This window comes from Rhea americana, unplaced genomic scaffold, assembly GCF_003343005.1.
Source record: "Rhea americana isolate MKP2758 unplaced genomic scaffold, rheAme1 scaffold_196, whole genome shotgun sequence".
Lineage (NCBI taxonomy): Eukaryota > Metazoa > Chordata > Aves > Rheiformes > Rheidae > Rhea > Rhea americana.
In genome coordinates this window covers 771,309-785,305 of record NW_028186105.1, presented here as the reverse complement: position 1 = coordinate 785,305, position 13,997 = coordinate 771,309, and the positions used below count along the sequence as shown (strand labels likewise).

General features: G+C 48.5%; 1 protein-coding gene across 2 annotated transcripts in view; it reads right to left on the bottom strand.

Annotated features, from left to right (window-relative positions):
• CNTFR (ciliary neurotrophic factor receptor) overlaps positions 1 to 3,828 on the bottom strand; it is a 187,289-nt gene extending 183,461 nt beyond the window's left edge. Inside the window, exon 1 of one of the 2 annotated variants that reach the window (XM_085303033.1) lies at positions 3,794 to 3,828. The gene's annotated coding sequence lies outside the window, so the exon portion shown is untranslated. The remainder of the gene's footprint in view (positions 1 to 3,793) is intronic. The other variant, XM_085303028.1, reaches the window with a different exon arrangement.
• Positions 3,829 to 13,997: the final 10,169 nt, after the last annotated feature.

Genomic DNA, 13,997 nt, shown 5'->3' with positions numbered 1-13,997 from the left:
ATGCATGAAAGTACTAAGGGGGTCAATTTAACTGGGGAAGGAGCTTTCTGAAGGAGAATATTTATTTACCTTGCAGCATGCCAYTGAGAAGTTTAGGCTGATAGTTTACCAGCCAAGGATGCTGGGCTCTTCATAAGCACTAGAGGGGAAGAAAGGCAGCTCGACATCTGCCTTTTCCAACAGCAGCATTGAAAAGCCAGAAACYAAATTGTCGGTTTAAATTCTCCAGTTATTAACCCTCCCCCTGATGGTCTGAGAGGCACGGCAAGCTCAGAACTGGCAGGAGGGAGCTCGGCTGCTCTGCGCAGCACTAGCCTGCTTTGGATGCGGGAGCCCAGTGCTGCTCCAGGCTCCCAGCCCTCTGCAGCAGGCAACATTCACCCCAAGCTCAAGCACCTCCTGGAAGCGTTTCCCTGGTTGAATTCAGGAGGGACAGCAGGAACTGAGAACCCCAGGCCTGTTTCTTCCACGTACCCCTAATTCTCCCCTACTGCTTTTCTGACAATTCAAATCTACAGCATTAAAAAGAAAAAAAAAAGTCATGTTGCTTGGCAGCATGTAGTACAAGCCTAGCAAGCTTGTAAGTGAAAGTCAGTGACCTTACTTACTCAGGCAGTTGGAGAACCTGGCCACGCTGCTGTTTGCTAATATGTAAAGATCTGTGTTATTAATTTGTGCAGCTGTAGCACCAGAAAGCYCCAGAGCACAGAGGCTGTCCCCAAACTCTGGGCCAAGCAGAGCTCATCCCCACCCCGCTCCCCCCCACGCAGGTAGGATAACCGCAGGCTCGGAGTCAGATGGTTGAAGGAAGCTCAGCATGGGGTGTGCCAAGCTCTGTGGAAAGGAAAGACAGAAGAAAAAATCTGGCCCCAATATTCCATTTGCAAAACACTCAAAGCCTGATGCTTTCATCACAGGAAACATCCACCAAAGTCCTTAAGCTTTTGGGCTGAACATCCCCCTTGCAGTAGCCTGCAGTTTTCATTTTTCATCCGCTGTTTATAGTTTCCTTACTTTTTTTTTTTTCTTTTGTCCTTGATAGTTTTTGGCAGCTCCTTTGAGTTTGATATGTTTTGTGAATTACTTTAACCGGATCTTTAAGGCTCCAGCTACTCCTCCTTGCTCATTAGCACAGAAACACTAATTAAAAGCAGAATTTAAAAGATTCTTTTCTATACCATATTAGAGACCTTCAAGCCTTTCCACTTCATGTACTGCAAATTTTGACCCACCTAGGAGCTTTTTATTTGGACTCTGCCAAGTGGTTCTCCACCTTCTGTGGATGCAGGCTCCTGGAGCAGAGCTCTCATCCTTGACAGAGCCAGCAAGTAAAGTGATCTTTTGCTCTGCTGAAAGTGTTTAGTTCAAGTCTATTGCAAAAAGCAGTTTCACCTAAGAAAGGCGCTTGCTACGCTGAACAACAGATATGACCCACTTCCAAAAGACATGCAACAAGTTTTTTTTTTTGTTTGTTTTGCAGACTTCGAGTGGGTTTACTCAAACTATTATGGGAAACAGAGCTCCTGTCTGCCTGCAGGGCCCTGGTCAGCTACAACCTCCCACTGAGGCTGTGATTAAGGAGCCAGCAAAACAGACTGCTGCCAGGATCAACAGCATCCTGTAGATTTCCAGATATCTGGGAGCCAAACAACAGAGGACCTGCAAAGTTGTTTATTTTGGCCACACTCAGCTGCGCTCATCCCATCCCGTGATGCAGGGTGTCAGGGATGAGCTCCGAGACAACCGTTGCTCTGCAGTCAGGACTCAAGGTGCAGGCATTAGCAGCCATTCAGAAAGGTCATCTGATGCAACCGAAGCTWTTTGTGAGAAGCCTCATATCATGCTCACAGGTACAGCTCATACCACTAAAAGCTCATTTGGCACAAGCTAGTGGCAAAGGGATAGGACTTGCAAAGCCCTGCCTGTCCCCCAGCACCACCCACACCCTGCAAGTTGGATAAGGATCCAAATAAGCCAAAAAGCAGAGATCAAGCGTCTGGGGCAGTGTGTGTGGGGGCGGGAAACAGGTTTGGGGCAGAACCCCRGATTCCTGCCTATAGGCAAGGATCAGAGAGGACCGAGAGCATCACAAGATATTAAGACCCAGCTAGTCAGTGGAAAGGAGCTGAGGGCAATGAGGATAGAGCACAAAAGCAACAAACAACTGTTGGCTCCAAGTGCCAAGGCACAGTGAGAGCACATGGGCCATAGCCGCTACATAAGACACCATGTGCCTTGATCTCTCCTGGGGAGAGAGCCTCTTCCAGCCCAGACTGCTAATTTTGTTGCCTGAATTTCCACCTACTTACTCAGCAGAAAGCAGATCCTCCCAAGCAATCATCACTATTTCATCCCTACCCTCAGACTCAAGGCCATGCCATAAACAAAAACTTGCTCTACTGCATCAGCTGTAAACCCAGAGCTACAAGGGCACTTGGCTACTTTTCCCATCTCTCCGTGTCCCAGGAGTCTCCTTCACCAAGGCTCCTCTCCCAGTTTAATCACAGTCTCTGCTGAGCTATGTGTGTGCTAGCAGAGCCAACATTGCAACCTGCTTGCCAGCCTAAACGAGCATCATATCCTAGAACACCGCCCCCAGTATCCCCAGCGGCTCCTATAGGTAAGGTAGGACACCCAAGGGCAGCATCATAGTTAAAGAGGAAAAAAATATCCTGCATACATCAGGGAACATCCTGAACAGCATAGACAGTATTCACTCATGCTGCAGCATAGCGAGTCTGTTCCTGGCTGCCACCTCCAGTGCTGGTGTTCACACTTGCAAAAGAGGCTGCGAAACTAGCACAGCTTCCGAAAAGAATTAGGAGAACAAGTCACGATCTGGAAAGCCTGCTGTGCAGTGAGAGAAATAAGCACTCGTTTGGTTTAACTAAGCCAAGAGAWGATCAGGAGAGAACTTAATCATGACACGCAAAAGTACCAGCAGAGAGAAGAGGTTTCCAGTGGCAGAGGGGACTCCTCTCCAAGGCTGATGAGGTAGAGCAGGCCATGGGTCTGCACTCATGCAGGTTCCTGCTAAGTGCCCTTCATTCTCCCCACCACCTGTACTAAAAGRGCCCACGATTAGCTCACATACCCCAGATTGCCATCTCTTGCCTGCAGTAACAGCATGACCAGGACCCAGGTTGCCCTGCTTGTGCTGGCCCCAGTAGAGCCTGCTGTTACACCTCCGCCTGCAGCCAGCCAGCCCGTCCTGCCCTCGCACAGGGTGCAGCCTGGTACATGCACCTAGATTACTGCCCTTTCAGCTAGGGACCTGCCGTGGGATCTCAATCCCCTGGGAATTTTAAGGAAGCAAACAATCTAGCCAGGACTGGAAGCATCATGCCCCAGTCTCTGCTCCAGTTCCAAGCCACRGCCATAGCCTTAGAGGAGAGCAGATGAGCCATGGAGATGCCCCAGTGCCCTTCTTCAGGCCAGCCATAAAGATAAAGTAGAAGCTAGGTTACACAGCAACACACAGGACATCTTCCAATCAACCCACCTGAGATGTCACTGCATGTGCCATTAACTCAGTTTAAGAYGCAAGACTTCTTTGCAAAGGAGAAAGCCCACATTCTCACCACAACCAGTCAGGCTGACGGTCATTTGGAATGAAGGAAGACAGATTATGTTGTTTTTAAAACGCAAGTCACTATTCTTACTGGAGGAAGTTAAATTAGGGCAGATAAGYCATCCTAAAGAGGAGTTCAGAGCAGGCATCCTCTGTGCTTTTTCARCACTTTGAAACTGCACCATCTCTTCATTCCTGCTTGCATATTTAAAACTTCTTCACCTGGGAAGTGCAGATACTGCTGCCAAATCCAGCTGCAACACTGAAACCTTCAYTTCACTCCTTCCAGTTAACACTGGTCCCTTCACCTGTACAGCAAGACTGTCCAGGAYGCCTCCTTAAAATGAATAATAAACAGCATAGATCAGCAGCTGCCAGACTAGGGCTATAATCCCAAAGCAGGGCTGCATCCTGGAGCAGCTCTGAATCAAGCCACACATGGCAGGAGTAGACAGACRTGACAACCACTCCCTATGGGGCCAGCAACAGCCCACCGGGCAGTCAATCCCTGCAGCAGGTCTTATCCCTCCAAGAGTGGTAATCAAATGCACAGGGAATACTCTCAGTACCAAGGTCCCTAGTATTTCTCCAGCTCCACTCCCCTGATTAAATAAAGTGAAGCAACAGCTTCAATGACTAAATTAAGTTAAAGTTCAATCACTAATTCCCCTAATGCCCTGAGGAGTGTTTATTGAGATAAGCCAAGCATTTGAAATGCTTGCAGAGTACCCTCAAGCTCTCCTCAATAGCTATTTTTGTATATTCATCTTTTGTTAAGATCTTTCCCCTTGCCTTCCTTTTRGATTTGCTAGCCTTGCTAAAGACAGGTATAAAAAGATGTTCAACATCTCAGCGACTTGAGAAGGAAGAAACTGGTGAGAAATGCATTCTAGTTAATAGGCCCATTTTCTCCCTTGCAGTGCTGTGAAAAAAAAACAAAACAAACAAACAAAAAAAAAAAAACTTTGTCCCTACTTCCAGTGCAGGCTTGAGAAGCTGAGATCATGCTACTTACATACATCTTCCCACTTTAACTTGCAGACTCATCCAGTTCCCTTCAGAGACAGCCTGCCCTCCACACTCCTCTCCAGCACCCACCAGCACCCTTGTAGGCTTTACAAGTTAAGTCTTGTCACTCTTCCCAGTTCTCCCACAAACACACAGTAAGTACATTTTTGCTCATTATCCATTCTAAATCCTTCACTGCTGCGTTTCACCTCCCAGATTTGTTTCCTAGTCTTTCCCTAATGCAATCCTCCAGAGAGCCATTTCACACCTCCCTAAGCCTCTGTCATTTGCTAGTCCATTTTCTACTTCGGTATCTCCACATACTAAATCATTGGCCTAAAAATGCAGCTCTGGCAATTATTCTGAAGACTGCAAAGCTGCCAACTATATCTCAGCAAGAATCCTGCTTCAGGTATTTCTTATTCCACAGCAGTCTCTATACAGGCCCCTTTCAGGTCCTGTGACAGGGCAGAGCAGTGGATCTGAGAGCCTTCACTGCTCCGTTGCAGTCCTCCCATTACCCTCCTCCTGCTAAATGCTGAGGCTAGCACCAGTACAGGACTAAGAGCTCTTTGGTCTCCAGACCTCTGCCCAGCTGCAATGCAGCAACCTCCACAGCAGCCTCCCAGGCTCATAGCCACATCATCCACACCATCCACTCACACTCTTCTCTGCAGCATGCMCTGCAGCTCCAGTTGAGACTGCAGCTCACATGCTGTACACACATGGGGAGAGTCCCAGCCTTGAAGGACTCGCAGCCTAAGCAGACATAGCAGGTGAGGGAAAACAGGTCCAGAGAGAGGGGAAGGCAACTGGTTGCAGCCACAAAGTAGTCCATCACACTGCTGCTCCCCCTCCTTTTCCACCACTTGAGGTACTAGTCTGCAATCATTTCTGCAGGACTGAGGTAAGCTGGAGCAACTCAGCTTAACCATCACTGCACAAGCACAGCGTTAGGGCATTAGTGCCCAGATGTGCACATACAGGGCAGGGAAGCAGACCTCAAGCATCAGCCAAGAAAGAGCTGTTTTTGCATGAACTCTACCCACTCTTCACCTTCAAGGRCATTCTCTTCCCTTGCCACAAATAACAAGCAGAGATAATTGAAGGAAAGAATCATTTCCCAGAGCACTTCCGCTCTGTATTATCCAYGTTCACTACAAGCTGTGAAGCTCGTTCTGGTCTCCACCAGTTCCAAGCAAACAGGAAAGACTGCATCGTGGGGACAAGGGGCAGAAGAGCTACTAACAACACTACAAACCAAAGTGAGCCACTTAATAGCTCTTGAAGGATCTGCAGCCACACAGGCTTGTACTCAGACCAGGACATGGAGCCTGCACTACCTTTTAGAGCTAATGCTGGAGGCTGAATTTACTTGGGCAGTGATGGAGCACTAGATGCAGAGCTCAACTCCCATCTCACACTAACTTTTGTGGGTTTTGCCCTATGTTCCTTCAGGCCACCTCCTTGCCTGGATAACAGCACCTTGCTGATCCACCCGGTTCCAAGTTCTGAGAAAAAACATTCCATGTGAAAGGGAAATAAGTTTTTCTTCATTCAGTCTTGTTTATAAGCTTTAGGGTCATGTKTAGCCATTGCATGTGGACAAGGGATCTCTTCTCTGCTAATAAGCTCTGGGTGCTTCTACCCTGCTGTCATGGTTGGTGGCAACCTCCCCAAAGATGACTGGATAGATGTATGGTCCCCACTGCTACCTCAAAGCTCCTCCTTGCTTACAGGATCTCCAGAAAGGTGCTCAGACATCACATTTTATTAGCTGACTGCCAGCAGGCTCTATGTTCAGTGCTGCTGAAAGTTRGGTAGAGCAGTGGTCATTAGTAGACTCAAGAAGACAGCTCAATGGAGAGACAAAAGAAAATATTTTGTATTGGCAGCACATTCCAGGTCCCTTTTTCCAGAAGGGCTGCACTGCACCAGATGCTCCACAGACCTCRGGTGCTAAAACCAAAGAGTCTTTTCTTTTTACAGTGCAAGTGCCAGTCAAGGAAGCAGCAGCAGAACTGGCAGATCCAGGCACAGGTACAGCAACATGTGAGACTCTTAGGATAGTGAGACTCTTAGGATAGTGATGCTATCTTCCTCTGCCCAATGGTATGATGCACCACATGGGTAACACTGTCCTAGAGAGGTCATTGGAGACAGTCAAACCACTGCAGGTAATCCTGCAACCCCAGCACTGCTCTTCCTCACTACTTACATTAGCTCTTGCCAGAGCAGAGGACCCTGGACCTTTCTTTGTGCTCAGGGTAGTAGGCAGGAATGGTTTCTACCTGTTAGGACACATTTCTGGAGCCATCACCAGTCTAAGCCAGCTCTTGCTGGTCCCTGCACCAAGACCTGAGTGGGGGGTATGTTGAGCCAACCACCAGGTGCTAAGCAGCATTTGGGACAGGTAAGTAAAGAGCAATGAAAAACAGTGCAGCAACATGTTGTGGCAACTCACCACCTCCCTGCTCCACAGCCCCTCTCAGGCAGCCTTGCCATGAGCTGAACGGGGCCACTGCTTGCTTAAATCTGGGTGAGGGAGGCTATTATCTCCCACTTATTTGTGCCTAAGCTCCCTCCCTTACTCAGTCCATCCCATCAGTGGCTGGAAACTCCGGCTTAGCATCTTCCAAGTGTGATTTATAGTACCTTTGCCCAGTAAACTAAGATCCTGGAGYGCATCCAGGACTGCAGGAAGTGGGTCTGCCTTGGCGGAAGCAAGAGACAGAGGAAGAAATTCAACGGGGACTAGATGAGCTCTTCCTTCATTTGGCACCCCCACCCCTCTTCTCAAAACTTTGTGATTTATCCATCTCCTGACCATCCCTGCAGGAACCAGATCCATTACAGAAATTAAGATGAGCTATTGCCAACAGCTGGCACAGCTCAAACCCCCAGCATGCCTGTCCCCTCCAAGCAGAGGGAGATGGCAGACAGTAGATGGCTTGCAGCCATATGTCCAGGTGCCAAGAGAAGCTCCTGCACTTCACCCTGATGAGCAACCAGATTTTGAGTCTGTTGGCCAGACGTACAGCTTTGAGGACAACTGCAAAACTCAGTCTGAAGTTGGAGTCTGGCACAATCTGGTTTCTGGGGGCAGCTGAGGGCAACCACCAACTCCTTGTGCACATCCAAGGTGTTAAAAATAGCACATGTTTAATTTGTGATACTTCAATACTGAGGGGTTGAATTCAGAGAAGAGGGCAGAAAGCCCTTCCCCTCCTTTCCACAGCTGTCCCCTCACTGCCTCATTACAAAGAAGCCTGAAGCAGGGAAAAGATTCATTTCTCAGTTAAGTATCACAGGAGGCTGATGGCTGCAGGTATGTCTKGAAAATGTAACCAGTCAAAGGGTCCTACCCTGAAAGAAAGGCTTCAACTTCAAACAGTGCTTGACTGAGCCAAGGGTGTCCAGAAGAGGCAGTCTGATGTTTAACYAACCTCAAACAACCAAGCCATTATTGTCCCAAGAAGTCCCTCACATGTTTCCAGGCACTAGCATGACAGAATTCCATCCTGAAGAGATTCATGCTCCAAGCTGGTGACCACTCTGGAGAAAGYACAAAAATATCTGCTTCCTGGGGACACAGGCAGCCTTAAAACTTGCTCAAAGCTCAAAAGTCAGGAATAAGCCTCTCCCAAGCAAAATGAGCTCAGACAGGCATTACTGATTGGCACAAGGAGATGGAAAACATCTCCAAACACGGCTTGTATTTCTAGGTGCTGCTCTGCCCCATCCCACCCCCGTGTAGCAGTGTGAAATTCCCTAGACCAGCATTTCTCTTGAATTTCTCTTGAACCTGTGGCATTCAAGGCACTAGAGCGCAGCTCACAAATGCAGCGGCAAAAGCAAAACACCTCACACCCACAGGCAGCAGCACTTGCATACAAGCAGATTAGAGGAAAGAGCAAGTCTGTAAGCAGGGGGAGGGGGGAGAGAGTGTGGCAAAACTCTACAAAATAGCCCCAGGATATTTGTCAAGACAGGCAAGGTGGCCCTTAAATGTCAAGGTACGCTGTCCCAAAGGTTCAGATCCTTGATGCAGCCACCACAAGATCAGGAGAGCAAGAAGCCTTATATCCAATGCTTCCGCTACAGCAGGGACACAGCCACGTACATCATGGCAGTAATAGCAAGGAATGGTGTCTTTAAGATYTACAGCACCAGAACAGACACTTGTCCCATCTGGGGTCCAGCTCGTACAGCCAACACTGATCAGCTGAGCGAGACCACCATCTTCAGAARCTAAGACAATTTCAGTATTTCCTCCTCCTTTCCCCAATACATTTCCTGGAAATAAACTTCCCAGTACTTTCCATCACTGAAGACAAAAAAAGTTGAAGTTATCTGGATGRTCACAGCACTGTCACACTGATAACTAGCCTAATCCTTTGGTTAAAAGAGGATTTAGAAYAGGACAGAAAGGGCGATTTCCTTCTTTCTGCAGGATTTAAAAGCAGCTCCTGTTTCACATTTACCACAAGGAAAGCTTCTGCTAGGCTGTTCTCAGCCTAGCCTGGAAGAGATGGAGCACCAAATACCTATAATTTGGGCCAGATCCATAACTTAAGCCCATGTCCCAAGCAYYCCCATGGAGGACTCAAGCCYGGTTGKGCAGTGACCTGCTGGGCACTGYCTGGGTTAGACATTGTCCTGTGCAGGMCAACACCCTCCTATAGAGGAGCTGAGAGCACCTCAGGCTGACAACAGCCTCAACCAGATTTGAGCTCCARCCTTCCAGACCCTTTTCCCATCTCCAGCATTCTGCACTCCCACTGCTCCCTGCATCAGTCATGACACCTTTGCTACCTCACAAGGGGACTCCACCAGAATTAGACTGGTTGCATGTTATGGAATTATTTAAGTTGGGAAGGAGAACAGAGAGCATCAGCCAGCTCCTTCACAGCCAATACCATTTCCCTACTATCCCTCCGGGTTTGCCCTTTCTTCCTTACACACGACAGCTCTCCAGGGGTACACTGGGGGTGGTGAGGTGGATCTYGTGCAGCACCAGGCACCCTTAGCTGTGCAGCTCCCCCAGGAGCTTGAGCAATCTGGCAGTTTTGCGTTTGAAAGCCTCATGGCAGAAGCAAGGAAAAAAAGTGTCTTTTGGCTGGCCCCTAACACCAAGGCAAGACTGCTTGGGCCAGGAGATTTGGGTAATTCAGTACAGTGGAGCTGTCCATCAGCCACCAATGGCCCAGACATATCATACTTCCCTGACAGTTCCCACCAGCAAGAACGCCCTGGGAGTTGGCACAGGCTCTGAGCATTCATGTCTGCCATGAAGTGACAGCACACCTTCTTCCCATGCTTGCCAGTCTGGCAGAGAAACAGCCCCTGGACTGCACGCTTCCTAAATAGATCAGAGCATTTCAGAGAGTGAGGATACTTTTTTTTCCTTCTTCCAGCTCATCTATCTAGTAGCTCCTCACGGGCAGAGGCTGCAGGTCACACAGCCCACTTCAGTTAAACCAGAATAGAGAGCTGTGATTTATAAGCGACTGTCCATGACCCAGAGTTCTGAGGTGGAGGGAGTGGAAGTAGCCCTGCATCTTAAGTAGAAGAGATTTTGTGTTACACTTGAAMAGAGAAAGCCCCCAAATGCTTCACAGCCAGCTGTAACAGCAACATGTAAGACTTARTAGAATGCAGAGAATAAGCTTTAAACTAGCTGCAGTCTGGCTCTTCAGACCCCTGCCTTACCCCAGGGAGCACAAGCTAGCAGATACTTGTTTTCTTGCCTGAGGAGGAAAGAGCTACAACCACCCAGCTTTCAGTTAGCCAGCCACACAGGTACATTGCTACCAGGCTAYGACCCAGGGCAGCTGCAAGCTGGACCCAAGTGAGGATTAACCTAACTCARAACCACTAGACAAACCTGCCCCAATCTACACCAGAAACAAGAAACTCAAGTTAACTTTCTGCTTTGATCTCTCCATGCCTGCAGCTCAGCCTTATAGGTCTAGAGTAGCTGGAGCCTTGGCTTGGAGGGGAGAGCGGCCAAGATGCTGCCCGAGTCTCTGCAGACATCCTTGCACATCACTGCGCAAGAGGAAGCAAATRGTAGAAAGCCACATTTGCAGTAAGAGCAGAGCAGGAAGCTTGCAAACCAGGCTACAAATGCAACACAGGACACACTGCTCCAACTAGCAAGGCCTTCATAAATAGACTCATTGCCTTCCAGGGACCTGCGTGCAGCCTTCAATTTACAGCTTATGTGACAGGAATGACAGTCACCATAAGGGCAGCTTGCAAGAAGTTAAGGGTATGACAGATCCCCCCGGTATGCCATGTTAACACATGACAAGAGTAATTAACACATCACCAATGCATTAAGAGTRGATGATCCATCCACTCTGTAGTGATGGATCATACACATCACTGCGTGGTGAACACAGTCTCCTTTCAACTCCAGCGCAGTTCTTTGCAACACAAAGAAGTCACCCCCAATCTCTCCTGCTTCTGATCAAAAAGGCACTGTCATGTGTTCACCCCAACTGAGGTCACCAATTTTCTGCTTTCTTTCTTAAAGTTGTATAGAGAAATCTAATGTTTTTTCAGGCAGAGATGTTGACTTTTGGTCCAGTATTATAGCTCTCAYTTGCTTTACTGCCAGAACATTACTGAAGAGAACTCTGATGGAAAGAGTTAGGCAAAGTCTCAGATAAACATTGCCATGACATGCCTCACAACTGCAGTGGATGTCTGGCATGTGCAGGATAGACCCCATTAGCAACCTGCACCCAGCTGCAGRACACAACTGCAGCCTCCCTGCAGGAACAAGCCAGTCTTCCAGCTGTCATGTGTCAGTGCTGGAGATGCATAAACTGACATCTGCATCATGAAGCAACGAACATATGCCTAAAGARACATGAGGGCACAGCCAGGCAGAGCAGGGAGCACAACGTTAAGACCAAGGTGCACAGGACTCCTAAGAGCCTCGCCAAATGACACCTTGCAGCAATGGAGCTGGAGGCATGCAAACATAGGCTTTGCACTGGTGGAGTATAGGTGGGAGCCTCACACTCAGCACTTCACAGCATCCAAACCCTCACAAGCACAGCAGTGACCAAGCACCACTGATCAGCAGCAGCATTCAAATTCAGAAGGAGCCAGCTATTCATGAGATGCAGCAGAGCTGTGGGACTCCCGGTTGAAGAATGCTGCAAGTAGCAAAACTTGCTTTCTTGAACCTATTCAACCAGAAAAATTAGTAGGAGTGAGAAAAAAAATTGAAGATATCATCTCTGGCAGACAGCACACAAGCCACAGGTTGCCTGGGCCTGGAGGAACATCAGTACATGCTCACCCTGTTCTTATGTTTTTGCTTGTACACCCACTATTGACCTCCCTCAGAGGCAGGACCCCAGAACATGTGGCTATACTGGATTAGGCCTTTCTCAGGGAATAAAGTGACCCAAAGCATGCAGTGAGAAGGCAGTATGGTAGATATTGATTCACATTTCCAAAGGCTTTTGACAGGAAAAAAAGAAAGAAGGCACATTTTAAGCATTCCTTTCAGCCAGCACGCATCCCAGCCCATTGGACCTCCCCTGGGGCAAGGCACAAGAACGAACAATCCYACTTCCAGATGAAGAGCTCCTTTGTCACCCTGCTGCAAGCAATTTGACCTTCAGCATCAGAAGTGAGCTGATATCACAACTGTTTTGGGAGGCCTAGGCTGGAAGCAAGTCCAGGCGCTTGGGAAGGACGACAGCCTGGCTGCCAACCCCAGCATCTCAGCACAGAGAGCAACAGATTGGAGACTGAGAGCTCAGCTTTAGAAACACTTGCTTCAGCTCAGTACGTTTCCTCTGATAGCCAGACACAGAGAAGGTCACCCAGGCCAGCATTTCTACAAAATTATCTGTGCCAAGAAATAACAAACCAGACCCAGGCCAGACTATGCCACAATGTCCAGAGGGTCCAAGACTTTGATAAAATGAGGCTGAGCTTCTATTTCAACAGCACCTTCACACTTCAAAACACATCAGTTCTCTCCCCTGCAGCTCCCCTCTACTGCTCCGAGGACAGAGCCTCCAAATACCTCCGCATCCATTCTTGGCTCTGCCTCCAGTTGCCACCTCTTGAAAATYTGGAGCATTCTGCTCTTTGCACAATTACAAAAGGTATCAATTACCAAGCACAGCACTTGCTAATGACACATCAAGGAGACAGCTGACCCACACACAGGGCAAGAGGAACGGCAGCTTTTGCCCAATAAGTATCCTTCTGAGTAGTGTTTTGAGTACTGCTTTCTAGCAATGGAAAAAGCTGTGTTTCTCCCCCATCCTCAGAAACCCCAACAGAATAAGAACTAACAACATTCATTATTGCTATAACCCCYSTTAYGCATAGCCATGGCAGTGGTGAGCTSTCCGGGGTGAGTGCTCCCCTGCAGACTCAGCCCTAGGCAGTGCTTGGCCTGCGCACCTCCTGCTCCRCACCAAGGCATCATCCCCACACTAGCAAGATCACTGCACTGCCCAACCAGCCAGCCCGGAAGAGAGCCTGAAACACTCTTCCTTCTCCCAGCTGGCAATCTCAAGACCCTGGGCTCAAACAGAACCTCTCAAAACAACCCAAGATTTAAATACATCCATATATTTACATGCAGGGGCTGCTCATCAGTGCAGAAAGGCCAGTCCAGGCACTGAGCCTTTAAGAGGGCTCGCTAGCCAAGCGATAGCAKTGCAGTCAGCTAGCTACCTAGATTTCCACACCCCACATCAGTCTTGCCTAAGGCCCAAAGAATATGGGCCAACACCAGGCAAGCAGATATATTCCTTCTGACATAGCCAGCAATGATGGAAACCATGACAATAACAACAACAGCTATTACAAGGAGGAAGGAACAAATCTGAGCATTAGCCATCAGCCAGAAGGATGTCATGGCTACATGGCAGAAAACAAATCTGGATAGTACCTGGGTCATTCTGGGCAAGCTAAGYGCAGGCCTGAACGCCAGCTTCTCCAGAGATGGGAAACACATAACAGATGCGTYGGGTTCATGCAGCAGACCTGCTCTCCTCTCCTGCAGAGCCTTTTTGGCATGTTTGCACACACACAGCCACTTCAAGTCTGCGTGCATACCCTTCCCAGGCTATCCAGGCACGGAAGTGTTACGATACACATTTAACTAACACRGCAACAAGAAGGGTTTAGGGCACACAGCTTGTGATTAAGGAGAGTTTCTTTCTTCACATGCTGGCAACGCACCTGCAATTAGCAAGCCCTTGAATCTCYGCAAACTCCCCAGAGATCAGCAGCACCTGATACTGGTCTGTCCAAAGGTCTTTCATAACTCAGAAAACTGCTCCCCTATGCCTCTGTTTCAACACTGGTGAGATTTTTCACACCTTAYGGTTCAGAAACACTTAAAGCTTGGATACCCTGAGCCCAGCTCCGC